The sequence below is a fragment of the Myotis yumanensis genome, unplaced genomic scaffold (assembly GCF_028538775.1).
Source record: "Myotis yumanensis isolate MYYU_CA2020_CCGP unplaced genomic scaffold, mMyoYum1.0.hap1 SCAF_5, whole genome shotgun sequence".
Classification (NCBI taxonomy): domain Eukaryota; kingdom Metazoa; phylum Chordata; class Mammalia; order Chiroptera; family Vespertilionidae; genus Myotis; species Myotis yumanensis.
Genome location: NW_027223756.1, coordinates 75,335,882 through 75,345,128, shown reverse-complemented (window position 1 = coordinate 75,345,128; position 9,247 = coordinate 75,335,882). Strand labels below are relative to the sequence as shown.

Below are 9,247 nucleotides of genomic sequence, written 5' to 3'. Positions count from 1 at the left end.
AAAAAAAATTTTTGGACTGGTCTTGCTAAGATATAATTAATTTTATAAATCTTTTCAAAGAATAAACTTTTGGCTTTGCTCACATTCTCTATTGCTTGTCTGTATTTTTTTTTTTTCATTAGCTACTACACTTACCTTTTTAATTTCCTTCCTTCTACTTGCTTTGAATTTAATTTTCTTTGTTCTCCTAACTTTTTATTTTTATTTTATTTTTTTATTTTTGTGTGTGTGCACTGTTCCTGAGGTTACTGCAATGCCAGGTCAATGCGTGGAGTGGATGGAGCAAGCTCCTATTCCGTCTCCCTATTCCATCTCTCTGTTGCTTTTTCTTTTCTTTTGTTAGCCCATTCTATTACAAAAATACATTTAATATAATGTCCTCGGATAGAGGATGTATCAAATATTAAACTGATAAGAACAGATACTACACTTGATCATAGCCAAAAGGCCGAGAAGTGATGTTCTCTAACTTAAAAAAAATTTTTTTTAATCTTTTTATTGATGAGAGAGAGGGAGAGAGAGAGAGAGCGAGACATCGATGTGAGAGAGAAACATGGGTTTGTTGCCTCCCCATCCAAGGATATAACTGGAAACCTGGGTTTGTGCCCTGGCTGAGAATTGAACCCACCACCTTTTGGTGTATGGGACGATGCTCCAGCCAACTGAGCCACACGGACCAGGGCTTTTCCTAACTTCTTAAGGGAGAAATTTAGATAATTGATTTTACACTTTCTTTTATAATATAAGTATTTAAGGCTATGCATTCCCTCTAAACATCACTTTAGCTGCATCACATAGATTATGACATATTGCATTTTCATTATATTCTAGTTCAAAATATTGCCACAGTTTTCTAGTAATTTACAGTATTCTTTAATGGAGCATCTTACCTAATAATACGCAAACATGTAAATTGACCATACCTTCCTCTGCGCTAACCAACCAATCAGGGGAGTAGGCAAATTAACCCAACAAAATGGCAGTTAATTTGCATATGTAGGCTCCAAGCGGCAGAGCCAAGCCTGACGACCCTGGAGCCAGAGCAGTGAAGCCTGATGGCCCTGGGGCCGGCTCCGGCCAGAGACCTGCCAAAGTAAAGGCCTGGGTCCCGGGTGCCAGAGTCAAACCGGTGCCAGCAGCCAAGGGAAGGGAAGGCCTATTGCACGAATCTCTTCGTGAAACAGGCCTCTGGTGATTTATAATTTCCAAACATGTGGAGGTCTTTTTTTTTGATATCTTAGTATTATCAGTTTCTAATTTAATTCCATTTAGTCAGAAAAAAATACTCTTTAAGGTTTTTGTTTGAAATTTATTTTTAAAGTTATTGAGACTTATTTTTATGACCCAACACTGGTCTATATTAGAGAAATTTGCATGTTTAGAAAGGCTATATTCTACAGTTTGGAGTGAGTTAGCTTATACATGTCTATTAGATCATGTTGATCAGCAGAGTTATTCTACATATAGAACAACATATGTTCTACATATATAGTGTCTTCTATCTACTTATTGATTTTCTCTCCACTTGTTCTGTTGGTTATTTAAAGAAGGGTGCCAAAATCTTGATTGCAGACTTCTCTTTCTTCTTGTAGGTCTGTTAGTTTTTGCTCTATGTGTATTAAATCCTAGGTGGTGGCATGTTTTTTCATCAGGAGGCACATATCTGGTTGTCTCTCTTTCTATGATGTTCATAGTTACTGACGTTCAATCCATAGATCCATTAATTTATGGGAGGTTACAAATTGGTGATTTAAAAAACTTATTTTTAAAATTTTTATTGAATTTATTGGGGTTAATAAACATTGGTTAATAAAATGATACAGGTTTCAAGTGTTCAATTCTGTAATACATCATCTGTGCATTGTATTGTGTGTTCACCACCCAAAGTCGTCACCTTCAGTCTAGTTTTAGCCACATCTTAATGCCCGCTTCCGAAAGCAACTATTGCCTCTGAATCCTAAGCTTTTGGGGAATTCTTCATTTATGGCTTACCATTCTAAGTCATTCACTTACTGCTTACCATTCTAAGTCATTCACTTACTGCTTACCATTCTAAGTCATTCACTTACTACTTACCATTCTAAGTCATTCACTTACTGCTTACCATTCTAAGTCATTCACCACTCATTCACCAGCTTTCCAGTTTCAAAAATGTTGCTTTTTCTTTTCTTCTGTTAGCTCATTCGTATAGGCTTGTGTCTTTGAAAGACAAAATCGCTCTGTCCTTGTTTCACCAGGGTTTTGGGAGGGAGTGAAAGAAGGTGCAGATGTCCAATCTGCCATCTTTTTTTTTTAATCCTCACCTAAGGATATTTTCCCATTGATTTTCAGAGAGAGTGGGAGAGAGAGGGAAAGACACAGAGAAATACCGATGCGAGAGAAACACATCATTTGGTTGCCTCCTGCACGCGCTCCAACCAAGGCCTGAGTCAGGGAGGAGCCTGGAACCGAGGTACGTGCCCTTGATCAGAATCGAACCTGGGACTCTTGGGTCTGCAAGCTGATGCTCTATCCACTGAGCCAAACCGGCTAGGGCCAAGCTACCATTTTAGCTCTGAAAATCTTTCCTTTATCTTTGTATTCCTTTTCTAAGTCTAGACTTGTTTACTTCTTAGTAAATATTTATGGAAGAACTACCCTCTCTTGGTCTTGTTTGGAACAAGGTGGGCCGGACCAGGACGTACTGGGATCATTCTTTTCCTTCCACCCGTCCCTGACTTGGCCGCGCGTATTCCCTGGTAATTGCCTCATCATTTAGGTTTTAAATCTTGAACTTGTGCAACCCTGAGGACTGCTAGTTTCAACACATGTCTGACTGATCTAGACTTTCTGATTCAGTCAGGCTTAGGGTCCATCCTGTCTTGGTTGTTAACCTTGCTACCGACCGAGGGGCCATCACAGTTTGACCCAGAGCTCTGATTCCCAGGTGATTTCACTGTCGTAGAAATTCTTATAGCTGAGCAAGCCCCGAATATGCTGACTTTAAGGCCGGTCGGCCTTCTCAGACGGGAAGAAAGTTACAGGAAAGGACCATTCTGAGCTGTCTGTGAAGCATGGAATGTCATCAACCACATCTCCCTTTGGCTTGATGGAATCTAAGCTTTTCTTCCCACCCTATGTCCAGAGGAGAGACTTTTTTTGGCCAGAATTATGATTTATTTCAAAGCACATTATATTGGGGGGGGGGGGGGGGGGGGAGACACGTTATTTTTTTGGAATATATTTTGCTTTGCCCCGTTATTCCTCATCTTCCAAATAATTTGTGGGATGAGTGCATTACCTGATTTTTCTTGTGAAGAGGAAAAAAAGGAAGAGAAAAATAACTCATAATTCTCTCGGGGAGTGACATGGAATTAAAAATGGAAAAGGAGGCACCAGTGATACATTCCATTTACCTCCAGCGAACACCGTGTAGGGGACGCCTTGACCACAGAGCCACGCTGCCAGAAACGAATGCCGACTCCTTTTTTCAAAAGTCACATATTTTCCACAGAATTTGATTCTGATCTTTGCTGCGACTGCCTGTGGCCACTCAGTTTCTGGAAGCCTACAGTGCCAAGGATTTGCTAAGTGGCTTTGGCAAGGCCTCTGCTAGTGTTTAATCACAGCAAGAAGGCTCCAGGGACTTTTGGCTATATAAAGGATTTTAGAGAAATTAGCCTAAGTTGGACGAAGCCCAGAGCAGCTGCACTGCTCTTCAAGGAGAATTTCTCAGAGATATATTATGATAACAGAAACGTAACCTGGGATTTAGCCCTAAATTATGTTAATAACGAACTTAAATGTTCCTTACTTTACAAAACAGCTGTGTTCCTGAAAAATGTTGTGTAAATCTGACATTTCATACTGGATCCTACTTCCCCATCTAATACATTATAATTTCACAACTGCTTAATCTCCAGTTGTGGCTGAATGTCCATGTACACATTTATCTTTTCAATTCCTCTACTTCTCCAAGTTCCTTCATCAAGCAGTTGAGTATAAAAAAATGTAAATATAGTATACCATGATCGCTATGTATTCAGAGAAGTGCTTGTTAATATTTTGGTAAAGTAAATATTCACTCAGTATTTTGATTTTTTTCATATTGACAGAAATTAAGTCTTGGCTTCATCCAAAATGTACAAATGGGGGAGGGGCGCCTTGCCAAAACAAGGGAGCCCATTAAGTTTGTCATTTTTTATTTGGTTTGCTTGCACATTTTGATGGTGCCAAAACGCCAATTTTCGGATCAGTCTGTAACAGAGGTCTACCACAAAAGGAGTAAAATAAGGGATGTAAGTGACATTTTAGAAGGCTAAATACACTCAATTAAAAAGATTACCCTTCATTATGCCTTCCATGTATGGTTTTGATATGAAGTGTATATTGACAGCACTGTTATAAAGTTATAGAAGTTTTTCTTTATATAAGTTTTAATGAACTTTTAAAACTGTAAGTAAGTAATAGTTAAAATAGAGTGTGTGAAACACTGGCCTATGAGACAAATTCCATGATCCTTCGAACAGTAAAAACAGCTTCGATTATTTTTCTTCAGTAATGGGTTAGTCTTACTTTTGGAAATTTTTTAATTCTCAAGAATGTTATTGCCAAAGATAATAACTTTGAGTCATACTTTTAAATCTTTTTTAATTGATTAATTATAAGATGACAAATGGCAAGTTGAGCATATTCTTGATTCTTAGCTAGACCAGTGCAATTAAAAATTTAATCAATAAAATTTATTTTCTATTATTTCTGGTTGTTTGTCAAATATTTTTCTGACATTTGAATTAACAGAATTTCTGAGAAAATAATTCTTAACAGATTATTACTTATTACCTCTTAATATCTATTTATTATGATCAGAGTATAAAGGTTGCTGATAATAGGACTTTAGGTTTAGAGGAGGCTGAAGTCAATATACAGGGTAGTCATTATATTTCTGGGGAAGATTTGAGAGAAACAATAGTCTTATTATATCATAATTGCTTGACAAGTGTCATCTCTGAATTATAGTATTCCAATAAAATTTATTATCTCTGTCAAGAAATAAAAAGATTATCCTTCATTGTCCTGAGCTGATGAATGCCAGGGTTCTTGTTCCAGCATTAAGAAGGGTTCAGGAAATCTGGAGAAGGCTGTGTGTAGATTAAATAGTCCAGAGACGAAATATAATTTTGAAAAGCATTTGGGGGTCAGAGGAGCCTAGTTTAAAGGAAACTAAGATCTCCTCGTCTCAGGACCCCATGCTTTTTATTAGTACAATTTGTCCTGAGGTGAGGCAGAGATAAACACTTCAAAGGGTCAGGGTTTCGTAGACAGAGTCCATTGTCAGACTGGGGAGAATTAGCCTACGGCTGTTCAGGCGTTTGGCCAGTAGGAGGCAACAACATGTAGATTAGGCTGTTCAGGTGTTTGGCCAGTAGGAGGCAATAACACGTAGATTAAGATGCCCTTTAACTGTCTGGCAGCCACAATCAGTTTCCTATTCAGGTTTGGGGAAATGCCCTCAGCCATTCCCAGATTCAGCCCTGCTGTCATGCTGGAATTGGCTTCCGGCAGATGACCTTCCTTCTTTATCGATGCTTAAATGCCTCTCAGGTCTGAAATGGTGATAACTTCTGTAGGTGGTTTTTTAAAGATTTCCTTAGCCCTGACCGTGTGGTTCAGTTGGTTGGGCGTCGTCTGGGGTACCAGGAGGTTGCCAGTTGGATTCCTGGTCAGGGCACATGCCTGGGTGGGGCCTGCAGGAGGCAGTTGATTGATGTTTTGCTATCACATCAATGTTTCTTTCTCTCTCTCGCCCTTTCTCTCTTTCTCAAAAGCAATAAAATAATCTCTTTTAAAAAAATGTTCTTAAATGAAAAATATTAAAAGTAGGCAACCTTACAACAGTTTCCCAATATTTTTTGTAAATTAACTGGTCAGTGAAACTCAAAAGTATGGAATCCACTAGTTTACTTAACCTAAAATGTATTTGCCTGTATATGTATGTATATATATATATATATATGCACAAGGTGGTGGTGAATGAGAAAAATATGCTCTTCCTTTTAAAATCATGCCTTAAAATATCTCACTGTTGAAATAGGTGCAGTCAATATGCTTTCCATTAATCATTAAATATTATCACTTTCTACTTAATCTAATTCTTAATTTATTCCAGTGCTTGATTAACCAACATTAGTGTTTCTCAAAGTAAATTTTATGGAGCTCTGCTTCTCTGTGTAATAGTTTTCTATGCTGTACAACAAATGACCACAATCTGAGCAGCTTTAAACATAAACATTTAGATTTCCACTTTTGAAATGACAGCATCCAGAGCTCAGCAATCTCCAGCAAAGCAAGTATACCTCATGAAAATTATTTTAAAAATCTCTGGAAATTGTCCTTAGGCCATATAGCAAATAAAGAAATATTTATGCAAGGAAACCTAGTAAAACGTGGTAAGAACAGGGAGAGTCTGTAGCATTTGAACCATGAGTCATCCCCTCCCTCCCCACTTCCTGCTCAAAATGACAGAAGCTCCATCCCAGGCAGGTGAAGCCAGGAACACAGGCCTTCTCCTCCTCCCAGCTCTCACTTAAGGGGCAGGGTGTCTTCCTGGGAGGGGCAGGCAACCAGAAGTTTTCATCAGCCCCAGCCACGTGTTGGCAAGGATGTGGAGAAATCTGAGCCCTCATACATTGCTGGTAGAAATATAAAATGGTACAGCTGCCTGGGGAAACAGTTTGGCAGTTCCTCAAAAGTTTAATCACAGATTTAGCGTCTGACCCAGCTATTCCACTCATGTACATATACTCAAGAGAAGTGAAAACATATGTCCGTATGAAAACTTGTGCATAAATAGTCACAGCAGCATTATTCATTATAGCCAGGAGGTAGAAACTACCCAAACATCCATCAAGTGATGAATGGATAACCACGTGTGGTATATCCATAGAGTGGAATATTATTCACCAATCTTTAAAAAGTGAAGTGCACGCCCAGCTGGCATGGCTCATTGGTTATGCTACAGCATGGCTAAACCTTGAAAACTTTAGGCTAAGTGAAAGAAGTCGGTCACAAGAGACCACATGTTGTATTATTCAATTTATATAATGCTAGAGGCCCGGTGCACTGATTCGTGCACCAGTGGGGTCCCTCAGTGTGGCCTGCAGGGATTGGGCCAAAACCGGCAGTCTAACACCGCCTGTTGCTCCTGCCTGCCACTCCTGCTCATCCCGGCCCCTCTGCACCTACCGCCGCCGCCACTGCTGCTCCACTTTGGTCTCTGCGCGCCCGTATAGGGCGATACCGGCACACCCATGACCAAGAAGCGGCCGCGGGCTTGCACCCAGTCAGTCCCGATGCCGGTCCTGATCCTGGTCCTGGTCCAGATGGGGGAGGGGCACACAGGGTGAGTGTCTGTGGGAGAGGCTTGCAGCAGCTGTGCTCACTCGCTATGAGACCAGTGTCTGGCTTGGTCAGCTGAGCGTCGCTCCCACTGTGGGAGCGCACTGACCACCAGGGTGCAGCTCCTGCGTTGAGATCAGTTCTGGAGGTTGGAAGTCCAAGATCAGGGTGCCAGCATGGTGAGTGAGGGCCCTCTTCCAGGCTGTAGACTTCTCACTGTATCCTCAGATGGTGGAAGGGGCTCTGGAACTCTTAGGGACCTCTTTTATAAGGACACTAATCCCATTCACGAGGGCTCCACCCTTATAACCTAATCAGTTTCTGAAGGCCCCACCTCCTAACATTATCACAGTGGGCATTAGGATGCAACATGTGAATTGGGGAGAGTGGGTAGCAAAAATATTTAGACCATAGCAATACAAACTACAAAAAGGCCTGTTTGGTTTACCCACTAAAGGAAAACTTTCTTCACTCACAACACTTCTGACACCAAATACGTGGGGTTTTCACACCAAGCATTTCTCCAGTTCTCTGGTTATCCCAACAATTTGATTCAATTTTGACACTAACTACCTGGAGGAAGTACAGACCCTACAGGTTAAGGGCTCAGTCCCACAAGACTGCCACCATTTCAGGTGCAAGTTACAAGTCTGGGCCTCCTGTATTTCTGACTGACCAGCTGAAAGTTAGGGGTGCCCATGACTCCCTCCTCCGATTTGGTAATTTGCTAGAATGGCTCACAGAACTCAAGGAAACAAAACCCCCACATGCTCAGCCCCGCTCCCAGCACCCCCACATGCTCAGCCCCCTCCCAGCACCTCCACCTGCTCAGCCCCCTCCCAGCACCCCCACATGCTCAGCCCCTCCCAGCACCTCCACATGCTCAGCCCCTCCCAGCACCTCCACATGCTCAGCCCCTCCCAGCACCCCCACATGCTCAGCCCCTCCCAGCACCTCCACATGCTCAGCCCCTCCCAGCACCCCCACATGCTCAGCCCCTCCCAGCACCTCTACCTGCTCAGCCCACTTCCAGCACCCCCACATGCTCAGCCCCCTCCCAGCACCTCCACCTGCTCAGCCCCCTCCCAGCACCCCCACATGCTCAGCCCCCTCCCAGCACCTCCACCTGCTCAGCCCACTTCCAGCACCCCCACATGCTCAGCCCCCTCCCAGCATCTCTACCTGCTCAGCCCCCTCCCAGCACCTCCACCTGCTCAGCCCCCTCCCAGCACCCCCACATGCTCAGCCCCCTCCCAGCACCTCCACCTGCTCAGCCCTCTCCCAGCACCTCTACCTGCTCAGCCCCCTCCCAGCACCTCCACCTGCTCAGCCCCTCCCAGCACCTCTACCTGCTCAGCCCACTTCCAGCACCCCCACATGCTCAGCCCCCTCCCAGCATCTCTACCTGCTCAGCCCCCTCCCAGCACCCCCACATGCTCAGCCCCTCCCAGCACCCCCACATGCTCAGCCCCCTCCCAGCACCTCCACCTGCTCAGCCCCCTCCCAGCACCCCCACATGCTCAGCCCCCTCCCAGCACCTCCACCTGCTCAGCCCCCTCCCAGCACCTCCACATGCTCAGCCCCTCCCAGCACCCCCACATGCTCAGCCCCCTCCCAGCACCTCCACCTGCTCAGCCCCCTCCCAGCACCCCCACATGCTCAGCCCCCTCCCAGCACCCCCACATGCTCAGCCCCCTCCCAGCACCTCCACCTGCTCAGCCCCCTCCCAGCACCCCCACATGCTCAGCCCCCTCCCAGCACCCCCACCTGCTCAGCCCCCTCCCAGCACCTCCACCTGCTCAGCCCCCTCCCAGCACCCCCACATGCTCAGCCCCCTCCCAGCACCCCCACATGCTCAGCCCCCTCCCAG

The 9,247-nt window shown here is 44.0% G+C and overlaps 1 pseudogene; it reads right to left on the bottom strand.

Annotated features, from left to right (window-relative positions):
* Positions 1 to 223: 223 nt before the first annotated feature.
* On the bottom strand, positions 224 to 460 carry LOC139011902 (U2 spliceosomal RNA; annotated as a pseudogene).
* Between the last annotated feature and the right edge of the window lie 8,787 nt (positions 461 to 9,247).